The following is a 20,720-nucleotide window of genomic DNA, read 5'->3' on the forward strand; positions in this document are numbered from 1 at the left end:
TATGGAAAATATGAAACCAGATTGAAACACTCAGCAGATTTAGGAAGCCTAGCAATCTAGAGACAGCTGCCTGGAAAATGGCAGGGAGAGAAAACAGTGGAGAAGGTTTTCTATGAAATATGCGTAATGGTTTAAAAGTTTGCTACTGCTGAATTGAGTAGCAACAGGAAAAGATAGGATGTTGTTGAGAAACTCAGTAGGCTCTGGTTACTCCTTCTATGTTGGAGGTTATTCTTCATATATATTCTTCAATCACACGGTCCTAGGAACTGGATTAACGGCCTTACGTCTTTCATTACTACTATACTTGTCAAAGGAATTGTATTCAAGTTATTTACATGTTTTCATCTTTGGAACTCCTCTTAAAGGACCCCTCTGTTACTTGGATCTTGCATGCAGGACATGAAGGCATGCATGCATCTCATTTTCAGGGGAGAGCTATGGTGAGCAGAGCTCTCTGCCATACTGATATAGAACAGGGAATCAGTCAAAGGAATCGAGTGAAGTGCAACACCTCCAACAATATCCACAATGGACTGATTTTGATGATTGTGTCAAGATTTAGCTCCACTGTTTGATATTTCCCTTCTTGAATGTACTTACTAGCACACTCTCTCACTCTCCACTACACTTCTGCAAGCCTGCTGCATTGAAGTATCATTTTGCACATTGATAGTAACCCAGCCTCTCAAAGGCACAAAGTCAACTTTTTCCATTTGAATTGGGAGGGGAGGCAGGTAAAGAAAGCAATGTCAGCAAATTTCTAGCAGTGAAGAAAGTAGTACAGTCTCTACTAGATTCTGTTTTGCAGGCAAAATTCTGCTTTCAGAGTAAAACAGTTTTCACTGACCTCAGCAGAAGTCATGGGTGAGTATGTGAGGGTGGAGTTTGTCCCCTTGATATTTTTGTGAATCAAGGAGAGAGAAACCAGTTGTTCAAGGATTTCCAGGTCCAACTAGTGCACCAAACATATCCATTACTTCATACATATTTTTTATGCATTCACCCTCACAGTATCCTGTGCCTCATATTTCACTTTTGTTTGGGAAACAAAACAAAATAAAAAAGGAGGACATTTCTCTTGCAATACATTTCTGTGAATAACAAATCAGACTCTAAAGAGGTCATAAATTTTGCATATAGGAGTCACATTGATTAAAAACCTCTGTGGTTGATAAAACCTTTTGTGGACACAGTGTTGCACCCCTCATTTTTGAATGCTGTCTTCCTGAAAAGGAACCTGTTAAACAAGCACCCTGGCCTAAACAAGGGGAAAAGGGAGGGAAAAGCCCTTCACTGATGCTGTCAAAGCTGTATCACCACCCAAGAACCCTGTGTCCTGTTTATCCAGTATAGTTTTCAAGTAATTCTTCTGCAAGGTAGGAGACATTCACTTTAGCCCTTCAGCAGTGAATGGAAGAGAAACAAGGTAGTGAAGTCTCAGGTTGCTGTTCTGGTGACCAGACTGATGTATGAAAGATGGGAATCACACTCTCTACCAACTATCATGTGAATCTGAGCCTGAACTTCTTACAATTGGCATGCACTCTCTTGATTTTCCAAGCCAGGATCACCTTTTAGGAAGTACCAATAGAGGTACAAATTTTCAAAAGAGAGTGCTCTCCTCACTGTCATGGCCTTGTCTGCAGTGTCTTTGACCAAGTCTTAACTTCAAAAGTATATTCATTAGAAACGAAAATTAATGTAATTTCTTCTCTCCCCCTCTTAAAATCTGTTTTAATTTAGTGTATGTATTAGCTACATTTGATAAATCATGAGCAAGGAGTCAGTGAGATTTTGCCATGGTTTGACACAGCTTTGGCAAGTACTAACTAATCCTGACACATTTCCTACTGATTACATTTCAAGTTTAGCCACTGAATCAAAGAATAGGGACTTTATAAAGTATCTTTGTGAGTGAGCAAATTTCTCATGTTAGTACAATGAGAAGAATGAAAGGGATCTGAGCTAACAGGAACAAGAAAATACTGTTTTCTAAGTATGAAGGAAATGTATGAAAGATTTTACAGAAGGTTTTTATTCTGTGTTTCTTCTACCCAATTTTAAGCACATGGGCTCAAAAGCTTTCCTTTGATGCAAATAAACAATGTACAGAATAAAATTATGCTGTATTACAGAGAAACTCAAAACAATCTTTTGGATTCAAACTGAAAAAGGAGAAATTTAGGTTAGCACATGCAAAAATTTTTTACAGTGAGGGTGGTGAGACACACGTTGCCCATCCCTATAAGTGTTCAAGACCAGGTTAGATGGGGAATTGAGTAACCTGGTCTAGTGGGACATGCCCCTGCCCATGGTAGGAGGAGTGGAACTGGATGCCTTTGAAGTTCCTTCCAACCCAAACCATGCTATGATTCTATAATCTGAAGAGTACAGTCAGTCCTGAGAAATTTTCTTCCCGATTAGCATAAAACTGGCCAAGTAATTCAGTGTGAGTTTGCCAAATCCTGCCTTGCTGACTTCTTTGTTTTGGCTTTCTGGAGTTCCCATTATAGCACATTTAACTATGTAAGAGGCAAGCAAAGAAATATAACGCATATTTAACCGATAGAACATGTAGCTTGACATATTTTCACATCAACCTTGACAGACAGATAGGCAGAGCCTGAGAAAATTATGCCTCCAAATGAACAAGGATGCCTTTTTGTATCCAGTACCTCAGCTTACTTAATCGCTGACGCCTCAGAAAGGCAACTAATACACAATGAACCTCACAGGATGGAGAATGAAAAAAGTACAGAAATTTGGCAACTGTCCCCTGTGACTGGATCTATAGAGAAACTTGGTGTTAAAGGGAGCTGTCATGGCCATAGCAAATTGTGTTGTGACACTCCATGGAAGAGAAGAAAACTGAAACATAGATCAGTGCTTAATTATCAAAAACTGTGGCAAAGAAAACAAGCATTCAAATTCTGTAAACATTTCTGATTTTCAGAAATGCTGCCCACTCATTATTTTCTTTCCCTTCTCTTGGATTTCTGGCTCTTACCCATCTCCAAAGTGCATCCTTTGAGTAAATTACTCATGGCTTTTATGTTTCTGTGAACTCCCATGTTGCCAAGTTTTAGAACTCGAATGTTTTCCAAAAATGCATTTCAAAAAAATTTTAAATTGCTAAAGGAAGCAGAAGCCTACATTTGTCAATATACACACCAACAGCATAGTGTCTTCAGCCAGTGAGTAAATAAAAATAATGTCATTTTGCCTGATATGCAGGAATACAAATCATTTGAATAAATAACATCAAATTCAAAAGATATACATTTAAAACACAGAAAGCAGATTTGTTGCATGGTTTCAATAATATAAATCTGAGGATTTTTTTATTTTGTTTTAGGTCTGGTTTTTTCACACACAGTTATTTTCCAAAGTAACTTTCAACAAATTTTGAAAATAATTGATTTGTTGATACCTAAAGACACAATAAAATGCATTTTGTCTTAAAGAGAGGAGAGAGAAAAGAAATAGTTCTGATGACATTACCATTTCTGCCTCACTGCACAGGTCTAGCTAAAATGCTATTTAAATTTGATTGAATTCTGTTTATCCTTTTCATTTTCCAAACCAATGGCCATTTAGGCAATGGAATACATTTGTCCATGTGCATGTATGTTACCTGCACACTCTGCATTTATGGCTCTGAACTGATTGTTATAATGCATGTCATTGAGGCAAAAAGACCTTAAAAATTGTGAGACAGCTCATCTCTAAACCATAGTCCTAATCATAACAGAAAGTGCATTCCCAGTACATGAATTTCAAATCATCTACCTAAATATTTGTGCTCTGTGTATTACTGCACTCATCCTATCACCATCAAAACAATGTCATGTGAGGTTATTATTTGCAGCTAATAGCTGCATTCACTTACATAGCCTGAATAGTGATTACTTCCAGGGAGCAGTTCATCTCTGGAGTTAAAATATCCCCCAAATGTATCAATCCTTCTGAAGTATTTCTCTTATAATTTGCAAAACAAAAATAATCTGGTACATTAGTGACCTCCCAATTTATTTCTTTTGGTGGAAGACTAATTCTTTTCACTTTTAGCATGACTGTCAAAAAGCCCTGAATACTTGAAGAAAGTTTTGACATGTGCTGGGGACTGCTGTCAAGGTCAGACTTCACTTCATCTGAGTCCAGCTGACTGACAAGTTATTTCATTTACAGTGGTTATGGTTAAGACTAATGCTGAGGTTTTTATTGTTTCTTGGAGAATCTTTTTCTAGGTATGTTACAAAAGGGTACTTTCCATTGATTTAAATGTCCAGCAAGTCAGGTCCTTTTTTCATGGAAATAACAAATCAGCTAGTAAATTTAAAAATCCATGTGACTTGTAAAACTAAATCCTTACAGCAAAGCAAATCCATGTTCGTTTTTGGCGCTTAGAATGAAAAACACAAACTAAGCTAAAGATAAATTTAGCACAGGAATTAAAGGTTTAATTTGTTTTAAAGAATGTGCTTTATGTTTTGTAACTGTTGCATTGGTCACATAACAATGGAGGAAATTAAAATCTATAATAAGAACATGATGCTTGTATTAGACAGAAGTAATGCATGGGAAAAATAGAAAATATTTCAGGCATCAAATGTCATCTCTGTCCCCATACATGAATAGGCTCTTTCAAATTACACTTTTGTACAATCATTACTCAGTGCCTCAATCAGGCTACTCACATTTTAATTTCAATTTGATTTAATTGCAAGAATTGTAATTTCAAAAGAAATTATCAGTAGAGAATCCAGTAGTGCTTTATCTTAATTACAGCTTATTCTTCATGTCATCTATTCTTCTCTAAGAATGATGAATAATTGATTATAAGATTTGCCACAATTATTTGATGAAAAATCAATGGTATTCAATCAATTTGTTTAGCGATTGCACTTTGCAATTTACATTTAAGTAAAAGATTAAGATCTCTGCATAGTTAAATAACAAAATATGTTTAAATAATGTTAAAACCGCAACACAGTGAAACAAAAGTTAATCAAGTTAGGGTTGTGATTTACACTTTTGCCATTACAGAGAAGGAAAAGGACAAATAGTGTGGTATACTATCCCTAACATCCAACACCCTGACTTCCCAAATTGCCATTTTTAAGCAAATTGAATGTACTAAGAACAAAAAGATACTTAAAATAATTATTGTTATTTATCTAAAATAGTATTTATTGCCTTCTGTGAAACAGTTTTGGGTTTTTTCTGTGTATCACTTCCAAAACTGCATCAATCTTAAGAAAGGGTTAATCATCAAGTGTCTTACTGCATGGGGGATCAGACATGAACTCTCAAAGATATTTTATCTCTCAAAGGGAGGACAACAGAAGGTTGTTGGTGCCTCCTGTTCAAACAGAAACACCTCCATGCAATGAAATGGCCACACGCTCTTGGGGAAGATGCTGTGAAAAATCCACTGTAGTCTCATGCAGGTAGGAGATGGGTGGGACTGGGAAACAGATATACAAAGAACCACTGGGTTTCTGAGTGTTCTTTTGGAACTAGAGAAATGCAGGGAATTCTGCCATTGTTTCTTGAATGCAACCAGATTCATCTGAGACCACTCAGAAGGCAGAGTACAATGATCCATGGCTGGAACAGTTACAGAAATGTTGGGATGTCTTCCAGGAGCTGCTCCAAGTGTCACTGCAGCTCACAGAACTGACTCCAGCTCTGGCAGAAGGGAGCAAGGCACTGCAGCAGATCTTGAAACAGGACTGGCATTACTTATATGTATTATAAACTAAATGCTGCTTTTTTTCATTTCAGTGAAACTGTCCATTTTTTTCCTAGTCCACAGGAAATAACTAGGCTAGAAGAACTAATAGAATAGTCTGTGATCAAAGGCAGAGCATGAAGCCTTCATAAAAGGATAACAGTTTAGCCCAGGAAGAGCATGAAGAGTTAAATATCCAGGGAAGGTGCCTGTGAAAGAAATCCATAAGAAAAGTTTTTTTATCTGGCCATGTAAGGATTCAGCTGACTTTTAAACAGAGATTAGGCAGGACTCTGCAGCTGAAAAAGTTATAGAGCCATAGGATAAGGCCAAGACAAACAAAACAGACAAAAATCAGCAGGAGGGATCTTATACAAAAATGAAGGACTATTGCAAAAATAAATCAAAAAAGGAGCTACAGTAAACTGGAACAATAATTGAACTGGAAAGCCTAAGAAGTCATTCCCTTTCCAAAATGCAAGCATGCACTCCAGCTTTGTCCTGACCATGTGGCAGGATGCAAATCCCTCCCTCCTTGCATGCTTCATCCAGGTTTCCATGGGAAAAGAAATCAAACCTGGACATTGTGATGGCACTCATAGTACTCCTCACTCTATCCCTGCTGTGACTCACCAGTGACCAGGTTTCCAACTACCCTGCAAAACCATACAGCACTCAGGGAAGGTTTGGTGTAGATTTTTAGGTTCATGAAGATACAGGAGACAAAAGTGGAACACCTGACAAGGTTAAGGGGAAAACAACCCTCTTAATGTCGTTTGAAAACTCATTATTAAGACTGGGGGTTTTTAAAACCCAATTCTATACAATTGATAAAGAGCATATTGCTGGGTACAAGCCAAAGAAAAGAGTTGGGTTTATAAGAACCAGCATTTGAAAGCTTGTGCCTAATTGCTTTGGCCAGTCCACATTACCTGATTCCAGTGAAAGTGTCCCAAAACCACCAAAACACCTAACGGAGAGTTTTAACAAGCTGGTCTTGTAAATATTAATAATTGAAGTGCTCCCATACAGCTTTATATCTGAAAAACTCTGCATAAAGATTAACTAAGCCTCATATGGCCCATGTGGTGTAAGACAGTTTTATTCTCTGCATACAAACAGGGAAACTGAGGTATTCCTACCGCTGCTTAGAGGCACATATAGGAAAGGAATGGCCATTGTATCCATTATGAAGTCCCTTCCTGATGAAAGACTAAGTAATAAAAAGAGAAAGTAAAAATCCAGTGTTATAGAAAACATCAGAAATTAAAGCACTGTTTCTCTCCCAAAATCCCCAAATGAAGCTGGACTATGCTACACCTTAGAAAAAAAGCAAAAAACCTTAGGAAAAAAACCCAAAACAGGACCTTGCACAAAATTCAAATCTTGTCCCAGGTTTGACAAAAATGTTGTTTTAATACACAGTAAACCCATCACAGACATCTATGGGATGACTGACAATCAGTGTAAAGACTGCCATGTTTCACTTAAAACTATCCATCTCTGGGCACGGCCTTTGTCAATTCCCCATACTTAATTGGCTTAAGTAACCAGACAACATGGTCAGACCTGTGTTGGCTGAATCCAGCAGCTCTGGATCACAGAATCAGGGTTGGAAGACACCTCTGAGGGTCCTCTGGTCCAGCCACCTCTTCCAGGCCAGCCTTAAAGCTGCATCAGTGCTAGATTACATGTTTGGTACACAAGGAGCTGCTCTTGTTTGCTTACCTGCAGTTGCAGCTGCAACTCTGTATGCACGGTTTCCATATGTAAACATGGGATACTTTAAAGATAATAAGAAATATTTAAAGTATTCACTGGAAGAGGTAGGATTGGAAAAGAAAGTCTGATGGATTGCTCTAGGCATTTCCTTCCAGGGTACCTGTATGAATCTGTACAGAGACTTTCCTCCTACTTCAAAATCACAGAAAAACGTCTCATACTTCACATTTTTAAATTTCAACCTCCTGCAAAGTGGGCCAAAAACTGCATTCCTCACATGAAATTAATGATAACTGTCAGCAATACTTTCTGCAGAAAAATTCTAAATATAGAACATATTTTAGAAAACATTTTTCATTAAATGGGCAAGTCTTATGGAATTTGGGGTTTTTACTATGTTACAGTAGCAAAGGTGAGACTCAAGCCCCTTTTAAACTTGCTCATCAGCAGTTTATTTTTTTTCTTGCATAGATGTTTTTTAAATATTTAACAGAAGTTTAAGATAGACAAATATATATTGTAATTCTGGGCCTTTTTTATGTGTAAGCTTTCCTTATACCCTCTTGCAACCTACTTCAGTGGCAGACAAGACCCCATCCTCAAATTATCCACACTTCAAGTGAATGAAAAGTACATGCAATTAAAACCTGTGCACAGTGCCTGAGGAGAGAATGCAACAAAAGCACAAAATAGCCAAGTAGCTCCCAAAAAAATAGATAAAAAATTGATGGAAATATTATTGTCCCTTCCTTACTAATTGCATTTGAAGGTTGTAATTTTTTATCTTTCCTGCTGTTTATAGTAGGTGTGTTTTCTCTTGGACACAAAGTCTGGTAGGTCCACAGAGAAAACTGTCTGGACTGTTTCAGGATTACAGTTGGTAACTTGGACATGCTCTATTTCTGTCCATGCTGTGAAAAACAGAGCAGGTTATAATACTTTTTAAACAGCCATGCTGGATTTGCATTGCAGACATGGCTGTAGAATGGGTAAATTGCATTACTGTAGCAAACTTCCCAGGCTTCCCATATGGTTAAGTAGAAACTAGGAGTTTATAGCTTAATTAGAGGCACTTGTGAGGATCAGATAAACAGATATACAACTTAAAAGAGTGCATTGGCCATAAATTCTTTCATTCCAGATTCAGATCTGCTAATATATGACTTCAAACACCTTTGACAAGGTTATTTAAAAGCCAAGCAATCTTATTTCCTATGTCTTTGGAACATGAAGTGGGAAGAAGTAAATTACAGAAATCATGCAGTGCTGCCAGCAGAGCCTAAATGTATTTAGATCTTTGTGATAAGTGATAGAGAAATGCTTGAATAGGTGGCAGGGAAGAACACAAGACAAGGGACAAACAGCTCTAAGGCAGCAGATGGCTCCTTTGCCATCTTTGTCACCCTATTACCTTTACAATTAATTTTACAATATTATTATATAGTGTTATTATTTTATTCCATATTTTACAATATTTTTTTCACACTCCTGCTTCATCCTCTGTGTTTTTTCTTAAATTGGAGGAGAAATACAAATTCATTCTGATGGAAAGAGTGAGAGAGGCTGACTCTTCTGAGGTTTTCCCTGTCTGTACAATCATCTGTTCTTTTTTTTTTTTTTAACTTCAGTGATGCAATTTGGAAATATTTATTTTCAGACTTGGTTAATATTTAAAAGGAATTGAAATATTAACACTTAGAAAATTGAAAAATTAAAAGAGCACCAGGGTTTGAATTGCAGCTGAAACTTGTAAGGTGATAAGTAGTTTTAACACTTTTGACTGTAGCAAAGTTGTAGCCTACAGCTGTAGTCTAAAGTTGTTTCCTGTCGGTTTTTATTTCTTCAGGTGGAGAAAGATGATTTTGACCAGATTGGAATATAGATAAACTTATTCTGTTAACAGAGGAAAACCAAATCTACTTCAAAACAGCAAGGGAAAATTCTCATTTTCATTTCCTCATGTAATTCCTTGTTTCAAGAATCAAGAGAGACACTGCCAGAGACACAGCTTTATACAAAAAAAATTTGGGGCTCCAAACACACTTTTTTCACCAAGCGGGGAGCGTTTGTGACTGCCTAGAAGTCACTCTGGCAAAATTATTCTCACCTTCCAATTTGCACCTATAGAAGAAATACACCGTCGAGTTAATGCCATGTGACTCATCCTTTGATGTTTCCATTGAGGGTTTAAAGACTGAGACCCCTAGAGAACCAGGAGCTCAATCCACGTTCCTTAAAGAGTGTTGTTACATGCGAGCAACAGGATCAAGCGCTGCAGACTCCAGCAGTTTAACAGATACCGAAAGTGCCCGAACCGTCAAAAGGAAAGGGATTTATACGTGTGCCTGGCTACTTCAGTGTCCCTTTAATGCCGGCCGCCTTCGCTTTGCCGTCTCCTTAGTGCTGAGACCGGGGCTGCCCTGCTTTGGGGCGCGCCCAGCCCCGCCAGCCCCTCGGGCGGCGAGGGGCCCGCACCGCCTTCCCTGCAGCAGCGCCCGCCTGCAGCCACGGCCGTGCGCAGCCCACAGCCAACACCGCGGGCCGCAAACGCAGCTGGAACGGGCTCCATCCGTGCACTCCTCTGCACAGATCAGCGGGAGGAGTTCTCCATTAACTTTCCCCGTCCCGCCCCCTGGATGAAAGCCGGCGGCTTCAGGCTTCAGAGCTCCGTCTGAGCGAGGGGAAGGGAGCGCAGAAGCCGCCCGTGGCCGCCCGCTCGCCGTGCTTGCCGAACGCGTTCAGCCGCGCGCCCCGCGCCCCCCAATGGGCGAGGCGGAGCGCGGCCGGCGCCGTCCCGGGCGCGGAGCGGCCGAGCCCCATTAGGGCGGGGAGCGCGCTGGGGCTCGGGCAGTCGCGCCGGGGTGGCTGAGGTGGCTCCGGGCGGTCCCTCCGTGGCGCTGCCGGAGATGCGTGTCTCCCGCCGGCGCTGACGCCGTGGGACAGAGCCGGGTATCCGCCTTCCCCCCGTCGTCTGTGTGACGGACCACACCGCCTCCCGGGAATACGTCGCTGTGGTCCGGCCGCGCTGCGGGGAGGGTAAGTGGAGGCTCCCCGGGGTGACGAGTGACGGACAGCCTGCGGCGGAGCGCCCGGCGGGTTTGGCGGAGCGCCCTCCGCAGCTGGCACCGTGCCGCTGGCGGCGGAGCGCTTCCCGCGGTGCGGCGGGGGTTCTGCGCCCTGTCCGGGGCTGGCATCGCCCGGGCGCGCCGGTGAGGAGCCGCCCGAGCCGGAGCCGGCGCTCGTCAGCGCCGCTGGCGCCGCGCCGTCCTGCGCGGAGTTGTCGGACGGGGCTGCGGGGACGGGAGAGCGGGGGAAGCGCTGGGGAGCGCAGGGTGTCCCGCCGAGCCCCGCGGCCGCTCTCGGGGCAAGGTGTCGCGGCGCCGCCGCCGTGCCGGCTCGGTGCGCCCGGCGGAGAGAGCGGCGCGCCGCGGTCGCCGGTCTGGGTGACGGTCCAGATGTGGGAGCTCAGCTGTTGCCTGTCAGTGCGTGGCAACTGGCCCCTTCCAGGCAGCCTCCGCCCTCTCCCTTATCCTGAGCGAAGCGTCCGCCTCTGGGCGCTCTCCTGCCTCTGCGGGGACCCTGGCGAGGTGGAAAGCTCGGTCTGCCATCCCCGCGGCGTCTTCCGCGCTGTCCGCTCTAACTGGGGGGTGGTCCCCACACCCACCCCTGCAGCCGCGGACCTCAAATATGTGTTTGTGCTTTCCGTTCTTAGTGAAGAGAGCTCTGGAAGGGCGATGGATCGTCCGCGAGCCCCTTCTCCCAGAACATTTGTGCCCGCTGCGGGATTTCAAACTCCAGCAGCCACCACTTATCAGTCGGCTGGGCTGGGCTCGGACCAGACGCCTTCGCTGTGGTCCGAGCCCGCGGCGGCTGGGTCTGGCCTTTGACAGGACTGCCTCGCTATACCCCAGCGGGGGTGGCCCGGGGGGCCACATAAAGCACCCCAGTACCGCTGTTTCCAAGTGCTGTCATCTGGAGGGCGAGGAAACGCAGCGGGGGGTATTTTACAGGCTCTCTGAGAAATGTTTATACAGCGACATTTAATGGTTAACGATGCATATTCCCAACACGCTAAAACCTAAAAAAAGGCAGAAATAAATTACTAGCGTTATTGTTGCGAAATTCCCTGTGATCATTGTTTAGCTGGTAACTGAGATCTTTAAACTACATGTTTTGCACGGCAAACTCTACAGTAAGTACTGAGATTTTTCTAGTAGGATGGGGTTTTTTCCCCTTTACCTGTAGTTCTTACTATTTCTAGGGGGAATTAAGGTAATTTGTATTATTTCTTTGCAAGACAGGTATATCACAGTGGCTAGGCTTTCATCCCAAGACATGAGTAGATCAGAATGAGCTTGGACTGCGAGTGGAAAGGAAAGGAGATGGAGAGAGCCGTTACTCTGGTGCAGTGACAGATCCTTTCATTTCTGCCTGCAGAGCCCCGGATGAGCAGGGTTGGTGCAGTTCTGCCAACAGCACAGTTAATTGTGTCCTGTAAATCAAGGTCCATGGAGCTGCTCTCTTTCTGTACAACAAAAGGTCTTGTAATGAGTAAGCCCAGATCAGTCATATAAAAATTTTAACATCAGCTGGGCAAGGTGTGTGTGTAAGGACCTTACAGGGTTAATAGCTAAACTATTAAGATTGGAGTCAGATGTGGGTAAAAGCAACAGGAGAGTCTGGGTTTTCCTAATATCCTGTAGTATGATAACTCTGAAAAAGGTAATTGTTTTAAAAAAATCTGTTTCAATTTAAGATTTATTAAGCAAGGAGAAACTTACGTAAACATAAGAATCCCTTTCTTGTTTGGAAAGGCAAGAAATGGCTAGAAATGTCATCTGAACTTAAAGACTACAAACTATGTGTGGATTTTCGTGCATATGTGCAAGAATGTTATTAATCTCATTTTCATCTAGATTATTCTATGTGTTGGAGGGTCTGCAGTGTTTAACTCAGACCTTTGGCAAAATGGCTTCTGTGCTTTTAGGGTTTGGTTTTTTTCCATAGCAAATGAGTTATTTCTAGCTTTTAATAAGACTTTAAAATACAGGAGCATGAGAAAGCAAGTGCCTTCCAAAGAAGGAGAAATGGAGGGGGTGGGAGGGGTAGTCAAGTTTTACTTACATATGTTACGAGTTGGGAATGTAAATTTGTGTATAAGGAGAAGATCTGAAGAATGACTTGGCACACTAATGACCTGGCTTTTTGGAACTTCAGGAGTTTGGTCTGTCTCCCCCTATGGTTATAATAAGAGATTAAATGCATTTGGCATATTTAATTAATTAGCATATGAAAATAGGATGTGTTTTACTTTGCCATTGTTTTCCTGTGAAACTTTTCTATGCTAATGAATGTCTGCATTTTACAGAGTAATTTACTTTGCTTCATATTATGCTTTTGCAGATTGGTTTGACCCTTTCTAATGCTGAAAGCCTTTGTATCGTAGCCTAAAAGTCCTTCCCCTTTGTCGTATGAATCTTGCGTAATAAATACGTTGTCAATTACTGCTGTACACAGCTTCTAACAGGGCAGACTGAAAGTTGCTCTTAAATTGAAAGCCTCTATTTGCTTGGGTGCTATGTCTTATGCATTCCAGAATTAATTGTATGTGCAGTGATGAATTTCATTTAAAACAAACAAACAAGCTGGGTTTTGTTACTGTTTTCTGTGACTACGTTACCCTAAAGTAAAGAGATCCCTGCTGCTGGGGTATAAAAGCATGCTCTGCAACATTACTTTTTATTTTTTAAATATTGAGAAAGGTCACTTGTATTTCTGGGAAAACTGTTGCATGATACAATATTGCACTAAGAATGCTGGATTGAGGTGGTTCCCTAGTCACCAAGTGGTTTATATCAATATTCAGTTTACCCCTTGTATTAAGGCTTAAACGTCAGTTTCGCCAGCACTGGTTTTTGCTTATGCTGTTTAAATAGAAGTAAACTTGAGGTTAGCTCTAGCCATTAGTATATGCTTGGTGTAAGCCATGCAAGCTTAGGTCCTGCTCCTGGAAATGTTTACAAAAATGAGTAGCTTTTACTTGTGTGCTTAAATTGTTTGGATTAGGAGTTGTATAATGGGAAGAACCAGCTTGGAAGGACACAGCACAGCTATTGCTCATCTTTTCCTCCTCCCACCTTATGGCTGAAGAATGATGGGAAGAAACATGTTTTTCAAGTAATTGAACACTGAAGTCGTGGCATTTCTGGCAGAAATTCCCAGATAGACTACCAGATCAGTTTGCCAAAATTAAATGCTTTTTTTCAGAAACAGTGCTTTGGCTGCTGGTTTATTGACAAAGGATATTTCCAGCTACTGAAGAAAATTTCACAGGTGGTCTGCTACAACTCTTCCTCTTTGTATTTTACTTATTTATAATATTCACAAAATACATTATACATTTTTAGCAGAACTAAAAGAGCATTTGGCTTCTCAGCACAAACTGATAATATTCCTCAAGCATATTCTTGTACAAGGAGGTTTTTTTAAATGTACAAAATGAGTGAAGTGCTCATATACAAGAGGTAAGAGCCAACATAAACATTTTTAATATTTTTAAAAGGTCTGTAAATGACAGCTTTTTGCTAGTTTACCTTTTCTTGGAACCCTGCCTGGAAGGCTTCTTAAAAGTTCTTAAATATAGCCATAAGGTTGGTGAGTTGCTTTTCAAGATCATTATGAACCTATCAAGCCCAATGTTTTGCCAGCTAGTAAACCTGGGGTAGACAGTCTTTCAGGTAGACCTTTCCTTTCCAGTGGATTACACATCAACAAATGCCAGAACTGTGTTATTTCAGTTGTTCTGTACCAAAGTTGTGTAGTCCTGTCTAAGGTCTGTGTTTGAAACATTGATTTATAGCACCTGATAGCTCTTGCTGTTCTGTCTTGTGTACTTCTCTCCTTCATTTTCTTTCTCTTCCCCTCTGTCCCCTCTTTAAGATGTAAGAGTATTATGGAGTGTGCTTGTAGGTTTGTATCTGTAACAGAATAAGTTTCATTCAGTTTCCCCCCTTTTATCTAAGGACCGATTCTGCAATTTGCAATTACCATCCTTGACTTTAGTAAGAATTTTTTTAAATGTTCCCAGTTACACTCAATATTAGTTTTGTGGAGTGGTTGCATGCCAAAAAAGCATTTTTAGCTGCATTCCAAATACTGAAATATAATTGCTTGCCTTTAATAATAATAAACAAAATAATTTCATTTCCTGTGATGTTTTTATAACCACCTTTTTGAGCTTGTTGCCTTCTAATCTTGCATCAAGTAACCCCAGACTTAATATTGCATGATTCCAGAACTAGCTTCTCTGTCGGCAGCATGCCAGATCCTGTCTAATGTCTGTGTTAATGTGGTGTATATGAAAACAGACTTCTCTGTGGATTGGAACACTGATTTGTATAATTGCAACTGGCATGATTAAAAATCTGCATGTCAGTATCATGATGCATATAATAAAACTTACAGATTTTTTTTTTAAGCAGGGTGATGTTAGTCCCTTAAATTTTCTTTGAGAGTCTTCCTTGTCCAAACATCTAAATTTCTGAATGTGTTTGAGTGTTTAAGGAAGAAAATAAGAACATGTATGCAGTTACAAATATAATAGTGTAGGTCTTGGATCGTGCTGCATGGCAGGACTGCACCCTCTTGTTCTGTAGGGAAGCTGCATCTTCTCTCACTAGTCTTAAAAAGACTGATATAAAAGACTCGTCTCCAAATCTTTAAATGTATCTAGACAAGTGCCTCAAAATTCCTCAAAGCACACACTCCTCCTGTATTCCTGTGATCCCTGCTGGAGCCATGTAAGCCACCTCTGAGACAGGCGCTGTAATAGTTCAGCTTTACCCGTTTTGCTGTCCCTGATCTCGTACATTGGCCAAGTGCGCTCCTGTGACAGCGGTGGTGCTGGCTCAGCAGGAGGCTCTGCCGGGACACCCAGGCGCTCTCGCTCAACCCGTTGTGCGCTTGGGCTTGGCGGACACTGCCCTCACCCATGGCCCATTTTGGTAGCAGCAGAGACACACAATAACCACGGCAGAAATTGAAAGCCACCTTGTGCTTTCAGGTGTGGATCAACTTGTCTAACAGCAGTAAAACCTGACTTGTTTTCAAGTGTGTTAAAAATTAGTGCGTGATTAGTGAAGATAGTTTTTAAGGATCTCTTTTTGTAATGAACTGTTAATCACCCAGAAGTTCAGAACTGTTTATGTAAAGAAATTGCATGTGTTTGTGTGCATACTTCAGGATTAATATATTTTTGCTTTATTTCAGACTTTTTGCAGGAATTGGTATTTTCATATAAAAATTAAAGCTTCACATGCAGAGATGACTATTAAAAGTAGAAATATTTATATACTTTAAAATGAATTTTATGGAGGCGCTAAAGAAATGTCTGAACCTTGAATATTTGCATCTCTATATACAAACTGCTAAATAAATTATGCTGGGTCTAGGACCTCACTGGTGAATTGCAGATGTCTTTTGTAAAAGTATACATATGGCTTTCCAAGAGCTTTGAACTGTTTCCTCATGCTTTGCTCATCAGAAAGATGGTATGGATAACTTCATTGTGAGAGGGCATTTTTCCAGTCTTGTTTGCAACGCATAGTGAATCTGTGTGGTAAATATTGAGTTTTCATTCATCCTTGGGCTGAAATTAGCTCATTCTGTACATATGGAATATGAGAAAAACATATACAAAGGATATGTTTATATTTAATAAAATTAATAGTATAAAGCAAGTGTAGAGAAACTTACAAGCCTAAACAGCTTGGCAGGCCAATAGCCAGCGAATGTCTTAGAGTACTGCCAAACATGTAGAAAGCAGACCAGGCTCTCATCTGTTATGAGGTACCAAAAAACTTCCACCCTCATGAGGATGTTGTTTACCCAGGATACAGCTTTGTTCTGTTCTCTTAGCAGCTCGGTGTAGGTTTGGATTTCAGCAGGTATCTGCTGGGAGGTACCAGTAGTATTCAGGAGAACTGTGACTCCCTAAAAAAAACCCAAGCAGCTGTGTTACAGCAGCTCTCCACAGAGAAATTCCAGAGTGTGGGTCCCCTTATACAGGGTATTGGCCTCTCCTTGGGAGGCCCTGGGGAAGGAAGCAGTGTACCAGAGTAAGTCTGGAGAGAATGTCTGCAGGGTAAGAGGGATGCCTCTATTGCTGTTGTGCTCAACCATGAGCTGCCAAAAAGCTGTAGAAGCACTCTCAGCAAAGGATGCTGCAGAGGAGATTACTGAGCTCGATGGTTTCTTTAGCTGTTTGTGAACCCAGTAAATGTCAAGCTTTACACCCAGCCTTTCATACAGCCCATCTGCTTGGACAGTATTCGCTGGGGGTTTCACATGGTGTGAAGCTGAAGTTCTGTGGTCTAGGCTAATAACCCATTTTGTTCTCAATATATGATTTCCCAGTTACATAAAACTGTTGATTTCCTGCAGGAACAGCTTATATGTTTTTAGAGTAGCTGTTAATATACTGAAATTGAACATCTATTGCATTTATTTGATTGAACTGAAGTGACCATAGTGACAAACAGGCACCTGCTTCATTGCTGCAGATTTATTGTTTTTCAGATTTCTTTGCAAAATGTCCCCCAACACTCAGAGCTCTATTGTCTAGTTCTCAATCTGCGACCTTTTAGGCTGTAATTTTGGAAGATTGGTTTTTTAATGTCTCCCTGTCTTTTATTGTGCTGTGGCTGTTCATAAACATTTCTTACCTATCAGTGGATGTCTTATTAACCTGGAGCTGATGCTATCAAGAGGTAATGACAATATGATAGCTCTTTCACAAAGATATGCTTGGTGGATTTATTCTAGGAACTGGGGTGATACCAGGCTCGTGTTCATTTAAGGTTTGGTTTTGGTTTTTTTAAACTTTGATGCATAAGTCAGTGTTCAACACCTAAATGCTAGGTACAAAACAAAGCTGGGTATTCAAGGACATGTATTTGTTCACTTCTGAGGGCCTCTGGAAGGAGGCTTGTGCTTTGAAAGAACATGTCTCATGAAGATCAGCAGGTACACCTTCAATTATGCAACATTTTTTTCTGCAGGTAGACGTCATCCTCCTTTGTGCAATTCTCTGCATTTACCTTCATCCTGCTTTGTTGTGTGCTAAAACAGCTGATATCTAATGCAATTTTGAGTAGATAATATAGACTTGTTTTTAAAAAGAAACTGTTGGCACATATACTGCTGGAGTTCTGGAAGATGACTTAAAATCTGCTGTGAGGTGTAACGGGTTGTGCACATGAGTGAAATTTGGGAAAAAGCATTTCCAAACAGTTACAGTAATATTCTCAAAGTGCTGGACTCTGAATAAATATTAATTACTTCAATCTTGCATTTCTATGGTATATAAAACAATGAATTAAGTCTGTATTCCCTCTGTAAAATACTCAAGCTGTTTCCCTTGCACTGTCACATAGTTGTGCATGCATACTTCAAGTGGAGATAGAGATAGTTTGAAAATATTTAGGCATTTTCCTGCTTCTTTGTTTTAAGTGAGCTTCCCCAAATCAGCCCAATCAGTACAGAACAGTACAAGGATTATGTTTGTGCACAGTGGGGTGGTGAAAGAGGAGCTTCCTAACCACATGCTGCTACCAAGAAAAAAAAGAAAAAAAAAGCCTAAAAAAATCTACTATAAAGCTGTAGCTTCTGTTCTGCTATATCTCCAAACCATTAAGTGATTTTGTCACCTACATCATATATAGGACTTTGTCTGACTTGAATTCTAGTCTGAAGTGTTACTCTTTCTAACAACTGTAATATTAGTTGTGTAGATGATCCTGAAGAGTTTTGGAAGATCGTCTGCTTGGGCTTGGGTATAAATGATCATTGGGCACTGTTTCTGGTGATGGAAATAGGTCAGATCTCCACTTTCTAGGGATGGAAAGTCCATGTCTTCCACAGACAAAATGGTGTGCTCCTCATTTTATAGAATAACTGTAGGAAAATACAAATCAATTATATCTGTCTGAAAAAAAAAATGCAACAATTCTCTCTAAACATTTTTTTAGAAGCCTGTTTACTGACTGGGCTTCTGGCTTACTAATATCAGTCCCAAGTCTTAAAAAAAAAAAAAGACAAACAACCTCTGGGTAAGCTGCAAGTTCTCTTCTTCCCATCCGCCAGCTAGAGCCTCTTTGCCTGCCTTTGCTTGTGTACTCTATTGGTTTCACAGTTCATATACTTATGTTTTTTTAAAATCTCCCCCTGCACTCTGGTGGGAAACATGTCTGCTGTTTCCTTTCAAGCACACAAGGCTTGATTCTCCTCTCACAATGGCATAAATTGTGAAGAACTCCACTTGAAATCAATGGACGTAAAGACATGTAAAATGGGGTGAGAGAAGAGCCCAGCCTCTGGTTTCTATTTTTAAGTGAGTCTGGTTAACCTAAAATTATTCAATGTGCCACTGTGACTTTAGTTTGTAGATATCAGTTACTATGCTTGTTACTTTTTGTACATAATGTTTCATTTTCATATATAATACATCACAGCTAGTACCCCTAATCAGGATGCACATGTCTTTAATTTAATACCTTGATACTACTATGTCTATTTTGGTACATAATAAGTAATATGTATGGTACTTACCTTACAAGAGTCAGATCCTGCAAAAAGTCTGAGGTATAGCTGTATTCCTGTGCAGGCCCAAAGGAAAGAAGGCTGGATTGCCTCTATCTCTACAACTTAAACTTCGTGGTGTTTCTCTTGCTTCAGTAGTTCTAATCTGTCAATCTTGTTCCTCATTATCCTGGTTCAAAATACTAATTCTGTATAAACAATACTTTCTCAGTTACTGTTGTTTTTTCTGTGCTTGTGAAGTGTTCAGCTCCATTCTTATATTTTGTACATGCTTAAGAACTTTTAATAACTTTAAATTTTCTGTGAACAGTGAAGTACTTTGCAAGAAGCCTGGAATATCCACACACTATTTTTTCTATTGCCCAAGTTTTGGTGGTTGTTCACATTTGTTTATTTTTTGGCAATGGATTATGGTCCTTAATTACCATCAGTAGTCAAATAACTGAATGAGATTATACAGCAGTGCTGTAAAAACTGTTCATGGTAGCTGTGATCTGTACATGTGTGGATATCTTTGAGAACAGTCACCTCATTCATTAACCGTGCAACAGACTCCAACTTTATTTAGTTTTTGAAATTAATGCAACCTTCTCTACCTAACTGAAACATTGCTTTGACTGCATCTTTCTATAGTTTAAAAAATGCCCATGAAATAGTTGGCTCTTGTAATGTATTCAGACTTGGAGTAAATTTATTGGTGTATTGGAATTTTTGTTTTCTGCTTGAATAGCAAATCATGGGTGTCCACAAAAAAAGTCTTTTAAATCTGGAGTACACTTAGTATATCCCTTAAATTTTATCTCCAATTTTATTATGAGGATAAAAACCCTGTGGTGTATACCTGTTTAGTCACTGAGCTTTCCCCTTTCATTTTAGTACACCAGCCCCCAAAAAGTCAAGAGGTTGCCTGGCTAGTTATGTGGTGGCCTTACGTATCAAAGACAGCAGATGTCACAGAAGTTTGCTGTGCTGCACTGGTTGGAGTGATGCAGATCTCAACATTCAGTGTGGCTGTGCAGGCACAGAAGTGATGTGGAACTGGCTTCTGACCCCTTGACTACAGTTATTAATTCCAGTAGTGAATTATTCCTTGTCTCTGATAGGTTTTGCATGACTTACCACAGGGAAAATGGTTTATCATAGCGAGTTCATTGTAGCTTTAACCATGGCTTTTTTGAAGTGTAGCTGTCGGACAGTGAGGTGGCATGGTAGAGACCAAGAAGCGGTGTGAACTGCTGCTGTGGTCATGAGCAGTGGTGCTTTTCTACATCTGATGTGAGGAGTGGTGGGGGCAGAGAAAGGTGTTTGATAGGGATTCATATGCTTGTCAATTCAATGTGCTTTTCCTAGCTGGAAGCTGGGTACTTCTCAGCTTTGTTAGACAGAGCCATCCTTGCTGTGAAGTAGGGAACTGACAGCCTTCCAAGTGCAGAGATGTGCAGGTCATCTTGCTGATGGCAGGCTTTACTCATGTTTATTCTTATGGTTTTAAGACTCATTCTGTCTTACCATTTGGGGGGCATTTTAAAGCTCTTCTGAAAGTCACAATTGTGGAGACTGCAACGCATGTCTGTTCATGCGTTCTGTTCATGGCTGGAACAGAAACTACTTTTGGTAGTATTTTGAAAGCATAAGGTTTGGTGTACAAAAGTAATTTCTGGTA

The 20,720-nt window shown here is 40.6% G+C and overlaps 1 protein-coding gene across 1 annotated transcript in view; it reads left to right on the forward strand.

Moving 5' to 3' along the window:
• The first annotated feature begins 10,290 nt into the window (after window positions 1–10,290).
• Window positions 10,291–20,720, forward strand: part of PRICKLE1 (prickle planar cell polarity protein 1) — a 65,807-nt gene continuing 55,377 nt past the window's right edge. The window contains exon 1 of the mRNA XM_041399080.1: window positions 10,291–10,495. The gene's annotated coding sequence lies outside the window, so the exon portion shown is untranslated. The remainder of the gene's footprint in view (window positions 10,496–20,720) is intronic.

Source organism: Onychostruthus taczanowskii, unplaced genomic scaffold, assembly GCF_017590055.1.
Source record: "Onychostruthus taczanowskii isolate IOZ18803 unplaced genomic scaffold, ASM1759005v1 scaffold153, whole genome shotgun sequence".
NCBI classification, from domain to species: domain Eukaryota; kingdom Metazoa; phylum Chordata; class Aves; order Passeriformes; family Passeridae; genus Onychostruthus; species Onychostruthus taczanowskii.